The sequence below is a fragment of the Macrobrachium nipponense genome, chromosome 25, assembly GCF_015104395.2.
Source record: "Macrobrachium nipponense isolate FS-2020 chromosome 25, ASM1510439v2, whole genome shotgun sequence".
NCBI classification, from domain to species: domain Eukaryota; kingdom Metazoa; phylum Arthropoda; class Malacostraca; order Decapoda; family Palaemonidae; genus Macrobrachium; species Macrobrachium nipponense.
Window position 1 is genome coordinate 16,766,344 of NC_087214.1, and position 19,412 is coordinate 16,785,755.

Consider the following 19,412-nt stretch of genomic DNA (forward strand, 5'->3'; position numbering starts at 1 on the left):
GTAGACATAATCGTATCATCAACTGCTGTACTCATTCATATATATATATATATATATATATATATATATATATATATATATATATATATATATATATATATATATATATATATATATATATATATATATATATATATGTATATATATATATATATATATATATATATATATATATATATATGTGTGTGTGTGTGTGTGTGGTGTGTGTGTGTGTAAAAGCCAGGAGTGAAATCAAGTCCTGGAAACACAACACAAGAAGTAGTGGGACGAACGAATGCGTGCACTCCGATTTTTTAAATAGTATATGAACGAAAGGTTATTAAAACACAATCCGTAACTTTAGCGTTTTTTCTATCTCTGAGCATTGCGCGCCAAGAATATACAACAAAATATTGCCAGAAGTGAAGATCATACAAGAAAAAAAAAAAATAAAATAAAGACTCCAATTCTGCAGAAGCTACGATGCTGACGAGGAAACACTAAAAGACAATTAAAGAATATAAAAGCACTCACAGTTATAAAAAATGTTTCAGAAGAAGCTCGTGGACAAAGTCAAATAAGAAGAAAACTTAGAAAATGCCATCATATATATATATATATATATATAGATATATATATATATATATATATATATAATGCAAAACTAATCAGTCACTTCACATCAAATGAAAAAAATATATATATTGGTAAAAAAAAGAAAAAGTACCAAGCATTTCACCACTGGGGAGTCAACAGTTTAAACTGAAAAAAACAAAATTGTTGGATTAGCAAACTAATACAAACTTAAATTACTTCCGAACGAAACAGGAAAGATTAGGGGTAATTACGATTTGTGCAGGATACTACAAATCATGACGTACGTGTGTGTGTGTGTGTGTGTGTGTGTGTGTGAAACCGGCTGCAGTTTTTTCTGCTTTACTTTCCCAAGGATAAATTAGAGCACATAATAACTGGTACTCACCGAGCGATTGCTTCTGCAACGCCACCGGCAGCAACGAGGCGTTCTGAAAATGGAAAAATAACATTCATTAAACAAGTTGGTCAATCGAAGACAGAAAGTTGCATTTCTTAAACAAAACATATTTCCAGATAACTAAAAATACAGACGCAGCTCTATCGATAGCAAACTTCCTTCCTTCCTTCCACTGTTTCCAATTTTGGCCGTAATCCTTACCTTACCTTACCTTACAGACCTTACATCTTGTTCGGGTTGCCCCAGGTCCTCAGTGTGAGGCACCTCTAGTGTCTACCAGAGAGTTGCTAGTACATCTTCCGGTATATTTTGCATCTTCCAATCTTGGATGGTCTGGATGCAGTTTAGATATTTGTCGAGCTTATTCTTAAACACATCTACGCTCACTCCTGATATATTCCTCAGATGAGCTGGCAACGCATTGAAAAAATAGACGCCTGCATTATCGATGCTGGTGCGTAGTGGATTAATGTCCTGTGTGCTTTCCTTATTTTTCCTGTATAGGTTTGTGGGCACTATTAATCTACCTCTGCTTGCTCTTTCTGATATTTTAGTTCCATGATATTTTCTGCTATTCCTTCTATCTGTTTCCATGCCTGAATTATCATGTAGCGTTCTCTTCTCCTTTCTAGACTATATAATTTTAAGAATTGTAGTCCTTTCCCCAGTAAGTCTAGGTACCTAACTTCTTCTATTCTAGCTGTAAATGACCTTATTTTGTACACTCTCTATTTGTTTGCAATATCCTTTTGATAGTGTGGGTAAACCATATCATATTGCAATATTCAAGTGACTACGAACATTATGTTTTTATACAGCATAATCATGTGTTCAGCTTTTTCGTTGTTTTGAAGTGCCGTAACACATTCCCATTTTTGCTTTACATTTTGCAACAGAGTTGCTATTTGATCATTGCATAACATGTTTCCTATTCATCATCACACCAAGGTCTTTAACTGCTTCCTTATTTGTGATGGTCTCATTATTATTAGGTCCCTTATATGCATATAGCTTTCTTTCTCTGTCCTCCATAATTTATTGATTTAAATTTATCAGAGTTAAATACCATCCTATTTACCTCTGCCCAATCATATACTTTGTTAAGGTCTCTTTGTAGAGCGTTCCTATCTTCATCACAAGTAATTTCCCTCTACTTTATTCTTGTGTCATCTGCGAAACTACTCACTACCGAATCTTTAAACATTATTGTCTATGTCTTCAATCATAATAACAACAGTATTGCAGCTAACACCGTACCTTGCGGCACACCGGATATTACCTTGGCTTCATCCGATTTCTCGTCGTTTGCAATAACTATCTGTTTTTCTGTTGTGTAAAAAATTCTTTTAACCATCTTCCTACTTTATCCACGATATGTTTTCTAATTTTCTTCGCTAATATATTATGGTCTACTTTATCAAAAGCTTTTGCAACAAAGTCTAAATAAACCACATCTGGTTTCATTTCCGCTTTTCATATTTTGAATATGTTTTCACGGTGGACTAACAGTTTGGGTTTTTTGTGTACTTTTTCCGGGTACGAACCATGTTGTCCTTTATTAAACAAACAATTATTTATTATTAAATGGTTTCATAATATTTTTCTTCATTACCCTTTCCATACACTTTCATAATATGTGATGTTAGACTCACAGGCCTATTAATTACTTGCCTCTAGTCTTGATCCACTTTGAAAGTAGGGTAATATATGCTAACTTTGTGCTCATCATATATCTTGCCTGTATCTACACTTTGTCTTAATAATATTGCAAGTGGCTTTGCGAGTAGAATGAACTACTTTCTTTAACAAAATAGCAGGAATTCCATCATGGCCCTGCAGCAGCTCCATTTTTTTAATTTCATTAATAGCCTGCACAATATCAGCTTCATTAATATCTATGTCAGCTAAATATTCACTATTTTCATCCCTTACTTCTATATCATTATCTTCATTATCTATTCTAGGGGTGAATTCTCTCTTAATATCGTTCTGCCAGTATGTTGCAAATTTCCTTTTTTTCATTCGTTGTAATCTCCCTTCAATTCTCAGAGGGCCTATTTCTATTCTTCTTTTATTCATCTTCTTCGCATATGAGTATAATAGTTTGGGGTTTTTTTTTGCTTGATATTTAATATGGGTTTTTTCTTCCAAGTCCCGTTTTTCATTTTCTTTTGATTGTATAATCTTTTGTTCTGCATTTTCTATCTTACTTTTTAGTTCTATAACTTTCCATGCATTTTTTTCTTTTGCAAGACCTTTTTTTCCACTTTCTGATTTTCTGGAAACAAGATCCTTCTGTCTCTTGGTATGCATGAATGATGTTTACTTTTCTTCTTCGGTATATATTTTTCCACTATTATCTCCAATATTTTATATAATATCTCCGTATTTACCCTTATGTCATCACTTACGAAAATGTTTATCCCAATCTTTGTTTAATTCTTCATTAATTTCTGACCATTTTATATTTTTTACTGTAGAAGTTGTATTTTCCATATCCTTCCCACTTTTTTCATTTCTTGCTTATCTCTATTTTCACTTGCTTTGGAATGAACTGTTAATTCTATGACATTATGGTCTGAAATACTCGCATTATAAACTATTATTTCTTTAACATAATTCATCTCGTTCACAAATACTAGGTCTAAAGTAGTTTTTCCTTTCTTGTTGGCAGGTGATTTATTGTTGAATGTTGTATTCTAGTAGCATATCTAATAGCTTTTCAAATTGCCTCTTATCTTCTGCACTACTATTACTCTATATGTATAAGTAACCACCACAATCTCCTATTCGTTCTTTCCATTCTACTACGAACGGAAAGTTGAAGTCCACCGAATAGGAGAATAGTCCAGATCCTTGTGATTTCTACATATATCATCCAATTTTTCAATTATTATGTCAAACTCTTTAGTATTAGGAGGTCTATATATTACTATGTTCATCAATTTTTCAGATTCAAATTCTACCGCTATTAGTTCACATTCTGAGTTACTATATTTCTCATATATTTTTTTCCTTGTTTTTTTGTCTTTCCCATATATTGCGGTTCCCCCTTGATTCCTATTTTTTCTATCTGATCTATAAGTTTGGAACCCTTTTATTTGATCATTCATTCCCAGTCTCTTGGGATACCAGGTTTCACTTATATTCATTATATCTATTTTCTTTTCATTTTGGGTTAGTTCTTCTAAGTACTCTATTTTTCTTTTTTTTGGGAGTTACTCGTAACTCAAACCCTGCGCATTCATCACTATGATGGTTTTGCGTGGTTTTCTCCTTCATTTAATACTGATAGTAATAAGGATTTTCCCATGTCTCTTTCCTGTTCTGGTATTTGTTTTTGTTCTTTTTTTTCATTTCCAGAAATTCTGACATTAAAAAATCCAACTTTTCCATAATATTTTGATCTTCCTTCATCATAAATTATTAATTTTGTGTCTGAATCTGCAATTTTCTCCGTTTCTGCAATATCCTCTTGCATAATAAATACAGTTATTATCTCTTGAGTAGAAACAAAATTTCGGAGCTGATGCTTTGAAATTTTTTGCTGACACCTCTGCATATCTCATTGGTTGGTGTTTGCTTTTCTCTTTTACCTGATATTCTTGATTTTCTCTCTTTATTTGTTTCTTTCTTATTTTGGATTTTATTACTTGGTTGGTTAGGTTATTTGATTATGATTCATGGCTACAGGGTTGCATATATTTTTTGCATTTTTGTCGAACTTACATCCTTTTCCTTCTTTTTTTAGGTTTTTACATATTTTTGGATGCAGATCTCTGCAATCATCCCCTCCCCCATATCCATCTAAGTATGCACATTTACCATATATTCATAGTTTGAACATATCTTAGGATGTTTGTAGTAACCTCTTTCTCCAAATCTGCAGTTCCCTCTTTTCAAAAGGTTGCAGATTTTGTCTTTCTTGTCTATTTTTTCCTCTTTCCCGTCATTGTATAGATCTGGTAGAGCCTCTTTCGGGATTTGCTTTTCTGTTGTCATATCGTAATTTATTTCTTCGTAGGTATGCTGCTTTATTGCCTCATATGTAGTATCAATGAGTATCTCTGCATCCATACTTTTATCTTGTTCTTTGTTTTCCTTATTTTTTTCTGTCATTTCATTTTTGTTTACTTCTCTTCCGTTTTCCTCTTCTTCTTTTTCTTCTTCTTCTTCCTCTTCCTCTTCTTCTTCATCCTCAACTATTTGTACATTCAATCTTGATTTAATAACATTGTCTATCCATGATAGACATGTTGAACAAAAAATTCTTGTATCTTTTCTCAAATCTTGTATTACCTCAGCACACTGTGGATGGGTCGGAATGTTGCATGCAGCACATTTTCTGATTAGGTTTTGTGGATTGACTATGCTATACCAAACCTTACCACAGTTTGCATGCTTTTGGCATTCTTTTTCCTAATGCATCAATTAGTATATTCACAAGATTTACCTTATTCATTTTCTTTGTCGGAATATGTTGGTTTATGTATATTTTCTTTATGAGTCTCTTGACCACTTGGATTTTATTTGGAACTTCTTCAATTTATTTTCAAGATGTTTTTCATTAGATTTGTTCCAGTTTGAAGGATTATATCCTTCTAATATATCTATGAATGCTTTTGTATCTTTTTGGTTAGGACTGTTGCTGATTTCATAGATGAGAAATGCCAGTTCCCTTCCTGCTACCTCATCGTATTGTGAATCTGCTAAGCACGCCAAATTACGCCCACCTTTTCCCGCAGTTGGAACTTACTGCCATCTTGTTCTGATTTATAGTATTACACTTGATAAACTAACTTAGAAGACGCTTTATCCTACTATTTTCACACTAATCTTATCACCGATAGTTCACGAACACTTCTAGATATTTCTCAAATTCTAGTCGTATGTTAAAACTTGTGATATCGTTGATTTATTGTGACTTCACGCGGGTACGTCTCACCAAGCAAGATGGCTACTACGAGAGACACATGGTCAAATGGATTAGAAACTTAATTATCTTTGCATTTTTCAGTGAGGGAATAATGGGCAAATGTGTCAGTTGCTTAGAGAAGACTGAAACTCGCTACAGTAACACTTTCTTTTACTGTGTACTGATACCCTCTTTATTTTCTGTTTTAATTTCTCTCATTTCTCTGTATATGTGCGTGTTACGGGATGCCCAGGTGAACAAGCCCGTTTTGGCATATGGACATTTTAACCCATTTCATGATTACAGTAGTGGCTGACGCACCAAGCTCATGAACAATCAACCAATTTCCTCACTGCCGCTACAATGCTTATGGATGACGAGCCAATAGTTATTCTTTGGAAGTGTCCTTCACATTTTCATAGTGCACTATCAGATCCAAATAGCATACACTCGGTTTTGTCTTCACTGAGTTTAGAGTTTCTTCGCCGACATCCACTTTTTTTTATATCGTTCAATACTGGATCGATTTCACTCATGGCATCTTCTACCGTTTCAAGAGGAAAATACGAATGGATATATTAACAATAGCTATCGCTGTTGTCTGCGTTTTGTAGAATTATTCAGAGAGAGAGAGAGAGAGAGAGAGAGAGAGAGAGAGAGAGAGAGAGAGAGAGAGAGAGAGAGAGAATTGTCTCATCTTCTAGAATCAGCCTTACAAGTATTCAACATTTAATTTTCAAGTGAGTCATTAATATAATATAGTATACAAAAGAGACTGCCTGTGTAATGATATTATATATATATATATATATATATATATATATATATATATATATATATATATATATATATCTTACATTTGACAATTTCAACCTCTCATTTACGTTATTTATATTGTTGCCTAAGACGGATACAAGCACACGATCGTATATTCTCTGTCAAAAACACTTTCTTTGTCGTAAATTGAATCCTGAGTTCAGCAGAGAGAGAGAGAGAGAGAGAGAGAATAATAAACCAGGCGGGGACAGTCGTACGGAGTCATAACGGTCATCGAATTCAAACTGAAAATCCCAAAGGTCGATCTATAGCAAGCAAAATAAATGCTATGATACAGATAAAACGAGTGGACAGGGATTTTTTTAACGACTTTTATCAGATGTGTATTAAAACAATACGTTAATTCAGCAAATGTCAGTTAATCTTACATTTACAGTACGTAAGTATACAATGTAATCTCAAAAATTTTGCACGTCGTACTACTACTACTACGCCAGTGGTATGTCCGTGTATCTCCTCTGCTTGGGTCACTCGGTAAGTGGGGAGGGGATAACTGATATCTGAGGGGATGTTGAGGGGGAAGGGGGAAGGGAGGGGGTGGTAGTGAACCTTTCCTCCAAGCAGTAAACAAGACCGATCATGCAGGGAAAACCGCTAAAACCTCCCACACCACCGTACCCCACCAGGCCCCATCCTCCTCCCCAGTGCACTTAGGCCGCATTGCTTTCATACCCTAGATACGATATTCAGAAATCCGTAATTATGATTATTATTATTCACTAAATAATAATAATAACAAAATACATCGAGTTAATATGACGTATCATACTGAGAGAGAGAGAGAGAGAGAGAGAGAGAGAGAGAGAGAGAGAGAGAGAGAGAGGAAATTGCGCTAATCCCCTCTGAGTTGACCCATGAACAAGAGGTAACAGACCCACTTAAAGTCTATTTCTCTCTCTCTCTAACAAAATACTAAATAATAATACTTAAGTTATATGGAAACGATAACAAGCCGTGGTATTAGATAATGACATTTCTCTATGTATTTACTTGTATTTCTGGGCCTCCATGTTTTCAAAATTCGATCCCCTCCTTCTCCCAGGATCGTTAATTGTGTAAGTGATAAATGAAACGTTGTGATTTTTGTCGACGTTAAACATACATCGCCTAAGTTTTAATTCCAGCATAGGCCTATGCTTCAAGCTGGTAGGAATGAATATGAGTTGAAAATTACCCATTTTGAGTTGAAAATTCAAATCATTTTGAATTAATAATGAATTTATACTCATATACCTGGTATGGGGTTTAAAAATAATAATATTGGGGTTTCGTTATAAAGGTATTGCTGACTATATAAATAAATATATGACTATATATTCGACGAAACTGCATCCTAATCTCACACCTTATACTGGTACGAGAGATTAATGAAGGGTGATTGACAAGAGTCTTTGTTCTGTTTCAAATCACATTTGAAAAAAGTTAAGGCTAAAATATTTGCTCTCTCATTTTCAACATTATTCTTGCGATGGAAATATCATTTAATCATGACAAGAAACAATACTTGGATTTATCTCTGGATGTTGCTGTCATTGCTTAGGTAAAATATAAGCGCTCTATCTCTCAATCCGTTTATTAAAAATAAAAATAAGAAAATGATTAGTTTTGTATTGTACTATGGACCCTTCTAGCTGGTCGAGGATAACAGCTATCTTTTACTCCTGCATAAAAATAAGGCAATCTAGTCCATATTACACACCTTAACTATTCTAGCGTCAAATAAAAAAAATTTTGTTTGAAAAAATATCACAAACTGAAAGTGAATGCTTGTTTACCAAACGATATACCTTCAAGATGAATTAAAACTCCAAATAGCTCTCATTTTAAGTTTAATGAACAGTGACTAAAATCTCACATTAGTACTACACACCTGTGTTTTTTAATAGGCATGAGGCAAAATTCGAGGTCTACAAACAACCAGGTATCGAGAGAATGATAAAATTCTGAGGCAGTTTTCAATATACCTAACACTCGTGTACAAAAAATGAAACCAATAAATACTAAAATTAACACAGAAGAACAAGTAACTCAATAGACCGTGGACTGCAGAAAGCGGCCTTATTGCCGGATATGATGAGGGCAAGAATAGCACGAAGGTGCCCTCTGAAGTTGAACCACTCACGTTGGTTTCAGGCGATCAAGGCTGGATTGCGGTACGGCTCGGTTGATATATAGCCTATGTGTACTGTACGGAATTACGGTACGATAAGTTTAACAAAGTACGGTACGGTACAGTTCGAGTACGGAAAAAATGGGCAAATTCCGTACCGTAACTTACGCTAGGATATGTTACTTAGCAATTACTGCTAATGCATATTTGGCCGCGTCAATAACTTATCTAGTAGGTTACAAAGGTATTTTATATTTAGTTGTAGATAATAAACTATGCATGCATATATATAAATATATAAATATATATATATATATATATATATATATATATACACACACACACACACACACATATATATATATATATATATATATATATATATATACCTATATATGTTGTGTGTATATAACTCCTTATTTAACATGTGTATGCGCCTGTGTCTAATTCTTGAAGTAACACGTCACAGAAGTTGACAGTATCAGGAATATATGGAATATAATTTCATATTGTCCATTCCGGACAATTTTCCTCGAAACTCCCTACTGACAGGAAAATTAAATAACGGAAAATGAAGAACTTACCCTTCTCGAAAATGACCAAAAAAATTCAAAACATATAAAAAGGCATCACCTGATAGTTTCCGGTCAAGGTTTTAAGTTGGTTTTTAACAAAACCTTTAAATCTCATGCTTAATTTCTAGCAATATGAATAATCTTGAGGATGGTGCCAAAAATATATAGCAAAAAAGTAACATTAATCAACAATATACGATCAAAGATGAAGAATTTACCCTTCTCGAAATGACCGAAAAATTTTCTGGTCAACGTTTTAGGATAGAAAATGCGTATAAAGTCATCTAAATTATACTCAAGACTCAGAATATTACATTAAAAAACAGATTCAACTTAAATCAATGTCATATGTCAATCCGTGTTAAAAATATCGAGGAAAATGTACTGAAAATTGTCATGACTATGAACGTGTGTCTGCTTCCCCAGCAAAGTATTAAACCGATCATGTTGCGTTACGCGAATCATTCATGTACTACTATAGTATAATACATTTTAATGCACTGACTCTACAGTTCCTTCATTGTTATAGAATGGGCAGGAACGGTGAAAGCTATTCTAATATATAGCTAGTTTCTGGAACTTTTCTGTGAGTTTTTTTTTTCTCTCTCTGACTAGGCTGAAAAATTAGATATAATAGTCGCAAGGCCATATACTACAGAATGGTTAAGACGATAGTGAAGCAAAATCTTAATGCTGGCGATAACACGTATTAAACCAATTACTCAAAAAAAAAAAAAAAAAAAAAAAAAACGCAACCGGCCATACTACAGAACTTTGTGGGTATGGTTAAGATGATGGTAAGGCCATTTTAATCTTAATGCTGGCGATAACACATATTAAACCAATTCCCTCCCCAACCAACCACCGGCCAGCCAACACCCCCCCCCCCCGCCCCCCCCCCCCCAAAAAAAAAGGTCTCTGCCCCACTGCATTTAGGCCTACAGGCTCATATTTGTTCAGTACTTTATTATCCAAGTTGTTACTCATAATAACATGTATTATAAACAAGCTGATCTTATCGCTATAGGTCATTACTGCCTTTAACAACCCCAGTTACGTCTCGTACGAAAACTGACGGTGAATATACCGATTATAACGTCCGATGGTGTGTGTGTGTGTACGCTAAATTTTGGCATTCATTTTTTAAATCGTCCAAATTGCGCGTGAATGAAAGGTTAAAACGTAGGCAGATCGTGTAAAATGGAATTATTTTACTAATAAAAAAATGGATATGATGAGGGCAAAAGGAGAGGTGAATTTCCTTTTTAAAAATAACAGTTATCAAATGGGAGAGGTCACAGGTGGAGCGTACAAGAGATGTCGGAGAGGTCACGGATATGGGGTGGGGTGGGGGTGTTAGGGGGGTGGCGCCGATGGTGTCTACGTAGTCACGGATATTTGGGGTGGTGGGGGGGTGGGGGTGGGGGGGGGCGATGGCGCCCACCCATGGTGTTCGGTATCTCACACTATTCCTCTAAACAGCTTCCTCGATTTTCGTCAAGAGCGTGTCTGTCCATCTGTCTGTTAGTCTGTCCGGGTTACTACAAATCTGTGTCAGATTCCTTATTCATTTTGCGAGCAAGGAATGGAGACAGACAATGCCTTACCATTCCAGTCATGTGGAATGGGCAGCTAACATGTTTATAATTGCGGGTTTTGCAACAGTGAACTCCCTGTTTATAAACCGGCGATTACGTAGCTAGGCCGATGTGAATATAAACTGCTTCTGAATTTAATATAGATGCCTAAGATACCGAACAAAGATACCCATCAAAGATAGGCCTACTTACTTCTACTACTACTACTACTACTACTATTCAGGACACGCCGGTCAAAGATTTATATAAAACGTATTATAACCATCAAAAAACTTTCTCCACTTCTTCTCTATCAAACTTATCATGGCACACCTGTCGAAAGAAAAAAAAACACTAATGCTACTACTAAAGCCTAGTACTAATGAAAATTCGCGCCAAACTTATTCTCCTTCTCAGTCTTTCCTGAAAAAATGTTTATAAAGGTAGAACAACTGTCTATAGAGCCTCTTTATATATACACGTATATATAAAGATAGAGATACTATTCATGCAGTCATCGAGAAAAGAAAAAAAAAAAAACGCTCAAAAGCAGCAATAGTAATTAGTATCCTCCTACCTTCATCACTACTCCCTTCTTCATGATGATTCGTTCACCCATTTCATGACGAAGGTGAACACATTCCATGACGAGACAGGAAGGCTATCCACGTGCGAGATGATAAGGGTGGTGCTGCTGGTGCACCCTTACGCGGTCACATCTCAAGGATTAACTGTCTGCCTGCCAGTGCCTGCCTCCTCACCCGGTCCCCGGAGGCCGGTATCCTCCTACCCCCGCCACGAGGTTCGAGCCGTGGAGTAGAGGCGCTATGCTTTGCACACGAGAACTGACTTCAACTTAAGGAAAGTAGCCTATACTTATTGTTGGACTCAGCGTAGTATAGTAACTTGCACTTAAATTCAAGTATACGTATAATGGCTAAACTAGATCAAGTTTTGCTTTTATCATGGTTTTCGGACTAAATCTAAAAGACGTAGCCACTAGCCAAAAACAATCAATCGCACAGTGTGATATGGGAGCTCTCTCTCTCTCTCTCTCTCTCTCTCTCTCTCTCTCTCTCTCAAATTCTACATAAACACAGACATGCAAATTTTAAACAGGCATATATATATATATATATATATATATATATATATATATATATATATATATATATATATATATATATATATATATAATATACTAATCAAATTTTGCATTAAGCAACTCGAAAAATGTACAAGGTCCAATATCTCCGTGTTTTGCTTTTGGGGAAAAGAGACAAGTTATACAGTTACCACGAATGCAGAACTGACTTGCAAGGTTTTCATGAATATAAAACACTTCATGTTAATGATCAAGTTCGTTGTCAAAAATAAATTCCAAATATAATAGCGCGCAATTGATTGATTTCCACTGAGTATTGCCGTCTGTCAGGTAATCGACACACAGGAACTATGTTACTGTATTTGTATTCATGTGAAAACCAAATGTATTCATTCGCATGCCCATGTATTTTGTAAAGAAAATATGTACGTCTATATTGCATGACACAATGAGAGAATAAAATCGTTGTGAGAGGAATTCCTCACCCCTACTCTCTCTCTCTCTCTCTCTCTCTCTCTCTCTCTCTCTCTCTCTCTCTCTCTCTCACACACACACACACACAGGACCCACTGAGAGAGACGTTATAGTACAATCTTGGACGTGATTTTAATTTTGTGTCCATATTGTCAAGTATTGTCTTATACGTCGATATCTATTAAGAAGTCATGTATAAATACGCCTTTAGGCCTATGCATCAAATTTGCTTGCCATGGGTGTATATATATATACATATTATTGGGTATCTGGAGGGAGCCCACAAACTGTTTGTAAACAATTTTTTTTCGTATATTTGTTCCCATCCAGAATGGAAAACATTTAGTGTTTCTGTGTATATGTATATATACACATTTATAATGTAATGTGTATATATATTTACTTATGCATACATGCATATATGTATATATAAACCTGTACATTGTATGTATGTTTATATATATAAAGTATATATGTATGTATGTGTATATACAGGGTGTAAACACGAGTTAATGCAAATATTGTGTGAAAAGAAAATAAACGAACAAGTTTTATGAGCAGAAAATCTTTACGAAAACATTTTTAGGTTTTTCGTTGATGAGGGAAATTTTTGAAATAACCGTATATCTATTTATCGCTGCTTCATGCAATAAGAGAGGGGGGTCGGTGCATCCGGGGATGTTGGGGGTCGGCTTTAGGGGGAAGATGGAGCGAATAGGCCTATGTGGATAAAATTACCTCCCAATCAAAATGCATGATTGTTTTAGAAATGAAGAAAAACAATGCAGCCATCATTGAATCTGTATTCCTCCCTTTAAATGGCATTTATCGGACGCCGATAAAAGAAAAGGTGGTCGAAACATGGAGACGCCTAAAGCAAACAAAAAAAACCAGAAAAGAAGAAAAACGTAAGAAATTACCGGATCGACCTCTGACGGACCCTTCCACCTGTTCCCGACCGTTTTAGACCCTGATGCCGACCCCCAGCGTGTCCCTGATACCCCGTCTCGCCTTTGATAACACCAGGACCGAAATTTACCGTTGACGACCTTACAAGGCACGATGAATATTGGAACAGCTGGCCTTGATTAGGTAAAATACCCAAAAGCGTGCCAGAGGAAAGGGACACTTCATAAGGGAAAAGTGAAAGAATTTTGTACAAAATAAAATCTGTGAATTCTGCCATTATTTGAATAAATAAAACATGTTTTGAAAGAAGGTCTGTTTCCAGCACAACAACACAACAACAACAACAACAACAACAATAATAATAATAATAATAATACTAATAAATAATAATAATAATAATAATAATAATAGTTAGTAACATCAGGAGTAAATATTGACGGTTCATTTGGCCACATATGATCTCATAAAGGCATAAAAAATAATATAGGCGGCCCTGTTCGTTTTATAGGTGAATGTTTCATTATGAAACTCGTTTCTCTTGATTTCCCCCATAAATGAGTTGATATCTGAAACGTAGATTAAGAATTGGAATGACTTTTTATTATTATTATATAAAAAATTCAAGAATCATCTCGATAAGTAGATTTTCAAACACTGTGATAATTTTATTTTCTTCAGTTTTTAGTTTCCTCCCAATTCCAACAGATGGCAGCAGCGTTATTAGTCTCCTCGTAAGTGTCACAGCAGCGTCTCTAAACTCCTTCCCATCACCCCCACCCCCTGCTCCCTACCCCTCCCGAGCCGGTTCAGGAAAACTGACTTCTGAGCAGGAGAAAATATTCATGTCAGTTTCGCTGTGTAGTTCGTGGTGAGTTCAAGTGTTGAGTCTAAAGAGGTAGGAGGAGTGACAGGGTCTGAAGTGTTTTGATTGTTGTGTAGGTAAGTTCATGTTAAATGTTGCCAATTAAGAAGTATTTTGAAGTATTTTTGTGATTGCTTTGGTTTTTATTCAAAGATTTTTTGATCTTGTGGGGATGTTAGATATTATCGGAAATACAGTTTAACTTTGCTGGAACAGTGAGATAGATGTATTTTACGTAGCTTTTTATGAAAGATGTGCTTAACATTCAGATTAAAGCAGGTAGTTTTAATTTGTCAATTAAAGTTCTTAATGTTTAGGGTACAAGTCAGGTGAAGGTATCTTTTTTTTTTTCGTTTTGTTTTACTTCTGACATTTTTAACTTCAATGTTTACATGTAATGATGGATGTGCTAAAGTGAGGTGTTCAAAAGCGTAGTATTAAAGTAGATTTAAAGATATTAATTTAACTTCTGTGAAAACTATTTTGAAAGATTTCATGGTATTTACTATGCTGTGTTATAAGCGCTGTTTATTTTAAGATTTTAAGAAATCTCTAACTTTTATTGCTTTAATAAGATTTGATTTTAAGTTATTGAATTTCATACAGTATATACTTCAGACACTTATTCTTTCCGTATACAATGGTAGGGAGTTTTTTTTTTTTTACATTAAATGCTATATTCTGGCGTAAATAAGAATTTTATTCAATTTAATGCTGTATAACTAGGTATTTAATACTTGGGTTCTTAAAATTTATCTTTTAAATAGTTTTAATAAGAGTATTGTTTATATAGGTGTCTTCGGACTTCAATGGTTAATTTAAATCAGTTTTGTTAAATATGAATGTGTGGTATTTAATATGGACTTTAATGTGTTAAACTTTATGGTGCTTGGTTTTAATAAATGGTTTTAATCTGTTAAATCAATACGTAAGCAAACCTCTCACTCCTTAATGAGTGAAAATTCCTATTTTCCAGGGACTCTCTGGGTCAGTTCTGGAAACTTTTCTAAATTGGAGCAATGACAGTTTTAGAGACCTGCTTCTATAAAAGGTAAGAACTTGACTAATCATTAATAATTTGAGGGCCAATGCTTTAATATCTTCCATTAAAAGTTCAATGCGCAATGTAAGTGTAGGTATGTTAAAATTACTCATATCTTTTTAAAATTTATAATACTTCCAATGGCTTTTTTTGAAGATGGACTAGGTTGTGTTAGTGTAAAAAACTTATTTGATTATATAAGCGGTTATTTTAAACTTTAAGTTGGAAAGTGACTGACAATGCTGTTTATTTTCTGACAGTTAAGTTTTAACCAATTTAGAATTTGCCTAATGGAGAGCTGTGAATGTCAAATAGTTGTAAGTTACTGAATGTCAGTTTTTTGTCTCAACGTTAGTTTTAGACCTACTGAACTGACCGCTTAACTTTTTCTGTACGCTAAATTTTAGACCTAATGTAATATCTAGCTGGCTTTTCCCGAAAGCAAAGCTTTAGAACCAAATGAAAAGACTTTTAAAAGACCCTAAATGAAAATATTTACTTTTTAAAGACTTAAATGAAAATATTTAACTTTAAAAAGACTAAATGAAAATATTATTTACTTTAAAAAGACTAAATGAAAATATTATTTACTTTAAAAAGACTAAATGAAAATATTATTTACTTTAAAAAGACTAAATGAAAATATTTACTTTTCAAGACTAAATGAAAATATTTACTTTTCAAAGACTATGAAAATGATTTACTTTTCAAAGACTAAATGAAAATATTTACTTATCAAAGACTAAATGAAAATATTTACTTTTCAAAAGACTTAAATGAAAATATTTACTTTTCAAAAGACTTAAATGAAAATATTTAATTTTACTTTAAAAGAAATAAATTTAAAATTTTCTTTCACTTTAAAAAAGACTTAAATGAAAATATTTACTTTTCAAAAGACTTAAATGAAAATATTTACTTTTCAAAAGACTTAAATGAAAATATTTACTTTTCAAAAGACTTAAATGAAAATATTTACTTTTCAAAAGACTTAAATGAAAATATTTACTTTTCAAAAAGACTTTAAATTTTGAAAATAAAAATTTACTTTTTCAAAAGACATAAATGAAAATTTTACTTTTTCCAAAAGACTTTTACTTTGAAAATAAAATTTACTTTTTCAAAAGACTTAAATGGAAAAATTTACTTTTCAAAAGACTTAATGAAAATATTTTGTTTACTTTTCAAAAGACTTTAAATGGAAAACAAAGTTACTTTTCAAAAAGACTTTAAAATTTTGAAAATAAAAATTTACTTTTCAAAAGACTTTTAAATTAAAATAAAATTTACTTTTCAAAAGACTTAAATGAAAACATTTACTTTTCAAAAGGGACTTAAAATGAAAAACAATTTTACTTTTCAAAAGACTTAAATGGAAAAAGTTTACTTTTCAAAAGACTTAAATGGGAAAAAGTTTACTTTTCAAAAGACTTAAATGGAAAAGTTTACTTTTCAAAGACTTTTCAATTTTGAAAGAAAAAGTTTTACTTTTTCAAAAACTTAAATGGAAAAGTTTTACTTTTTCAAAAGACTTAAATGGAAAAAGTTTACTTTTCAAAAGACTTAAATGGAAAAAGTTTACTTTTCAAAAGACTTAAATGGAAAAAGTTTACTTTTCAAAAGACTTAAATGGAAATAAAAGTTTACTCTTCAGGTGGTGTAATTCGATGTGACGCCTTGGTTCTGAGCGCTGCAATACTGAGGCTTGATAACTATTCAAGGACTTTTTACTCTGGCCATGAAGGATCTTTTTTCAGAATTTCTACTACTTTGGAATTTGTGACAACTTATAAAAGGCTCGTGTGCCTCGTGCTGTCTGAGATTTGGTTGGGCATAAGTTTGTCTGGACTTTCACTAGACTATATACTGTCATTCAGAGGGTAATTTTCTAATGTGTAAAGTTTGGAAATTTTAGTTAAGTACTTCACCTTAACGCTGACTTTAATTATAGATTACTGTACCAAAAGTTTTCTTTACAAACTTTTTTTTTACAATAAACCAGTATTACTCTTTATTGCTAAGGCTCGTTTAAGTGTAGTAATAGTCTTTACAAGGTCTTATTACGATAAATTTGAGGATCTTGGTTCTCGTAGATTTTATTTCTTAGCATCCTACTAGTGTATGTCTAATTTACTAAGGTTTTAAAATATTTATTTTGAAAAACCACATTTTGTCGAAATCTGTCGTGGAAAATGCTGTTTCCAACTTAAAATATTCTCCATAGTAAAATTAAAGTTTAAAATGTAATATGAACTATTTTCTGGTTCTGACTAAAGACTGTCACAAATCTTCAAGTTTATTCACAAATCTTAGTTTATTCACTATTGTATTTATTTTCTATGCACAGAGTTTTATAAATTAATAACTAATCACTTTCTAGTCCGTCTTTTAGTAGTTATTTTAGAGGCACTTACTTCACTACCTGAAGATTTAATAAAATTTGTTTTATTAACGAAGTGTGAAAATATTTAAAATAGTATAATTAAGCGTGACTTCAGGAGATAGGAGAGAATTGACTGCCTAGTGTAAGTATGAATGTTCTAAATATTCTAAATCGTTCCAGAGGGATTGCTTTATAAGAAAAGTCTGTCAAAAGGCAGTAAGCCAAAAAATCTAATCCTATGCCGAAACTGATCTAGGTAAGACCTTAAGTGTATCTCTGAAGTATTTTAAAACTGTTAGGGTTATTAACGGTTAACATTTGAAGCTAGGCAGTGCTAGTTGGTAGTAACTTTCCTTACGGGCGACAAAGGCAACACTTTACTTCAAGTTGAAAACTACAGTAATGTATGAACGATGATGGTAACTATAAGATAGTGAAAATAGATACTCTAATTTACTATGTTAAATTTTCAGCCTGAAGTTTCACTGGTCTGACAATTGTTTTATCACTAGTTTCACTGGGTCTAGTTTGTCTTCGTGAACGTAGTTGTAGTGTTTGAATTTCTGGAAAGCCACATTACGTTATATACTTCCTCCTAAAATAGGGAGCGGTCGGTGGCGTGATCGGTATGGTCTTGACCTGTCACCTCGATAACTGAGTTCGTTTCTCGAGCAGTTCCATTGAGTCGTCAGAGATTTGTATTTCTGGTGAGTTGTTCACACCTCGGCGTGGTTCGGAAGTCTCGTAAAGCCGTTGGTCCCGTTGCTGAATAACCACTGGTTCCATGCAAAGTAAAAACTTCCTCCTAAAACTTGGTGTGCCAATGCTATTATTGGGGTTTGATGCAAATTGTTCTTTTCAAATGAAGACTAGAAGGGACGTGGAATACCTGGGACTGTTAATAAATAATTTTATTTGAGAAATTCTTATCTCGAGGAAAACCTCTAACACAAGAATTCCTCCTTGAGGAAACTTTGAACCAGGAACAATTATTCCTATTGAATGTAGCATCTCAAAGGACAATTTCGATTAGAATTCAAAGGATTCTCAACGTTTACTGCGAATCCCAAATTTTGAGACAAACTCGAGAAACTTTCAGCCTTCTGTCATTTACTAATTTTTGGATCGAAAATGACAAAGTAATTCTTATGGGAAACTATTGAAGTCTTTAATGTATTCATTCTCCTTAAAGGACTAGGTCGTCCTTTCCGCTTAATTTCTTGTTAAAGCCTCCATGAATATGGTAATCCTGCCTCTATGGACAAAGGAGGAGTAGCCATAGTTTGCTACCAGAACGAAGAACTTATCCTTTGTTGAAAACTGTTCACGTTCTTCAGAGTGCCCTTATCAAGTTGTTTGGATACACAACTTCCTTGATAGCAATCGTATATATCGATGCAGGATTTATACGTGGTCCTTCCTAAAACAAGATATGATAGTTTCGTCTTCAAAAAACAACAAACTTTATTCAAGGATTCTCACAACACTCCATAGATGTACTATTTAGCGAACGTACATAATCTTGAGCCCAGAGCAGCATTACTTGATAAAAAATATAAAACCTAATCTTGTATTTGGTATTACTAGCATGTATTAATAACAAGCAGGAAATCTTCATTTATATTACTAGTAACGCTTTTCGTCATATAT

General features: G+C 33.6%; 1 long non-coding RNA gene across 1 annotated transcript in view; it reads right to left on the reverse strand.

The window, feature by feature from the left end:
* The window catches only part of LOC135199178 (uncharacterized), an 85,297-nt gene extending 73,506 nt beyond the window's left edge, over nucleotides 1-11,791 (reverse strand). The window contains exons 1-2 of the long non-coding RNA XR_010310951.1: nucleotides 11,565-11,791; nucleotides 962-1,004 (exon numbers count right to left, since the gene is read on the reverse strand). This is a non-coding gene — a long non-coding RNA (uncharacterized LOC135199178). The remainder of the gene's footprint in view (nucleotides 1-961; nucleotides 1,005-11,564) is intronic.
* Between the last annotated feature and the right edge of the window lie 7,621 nt (nucleotides 11,792-19,412).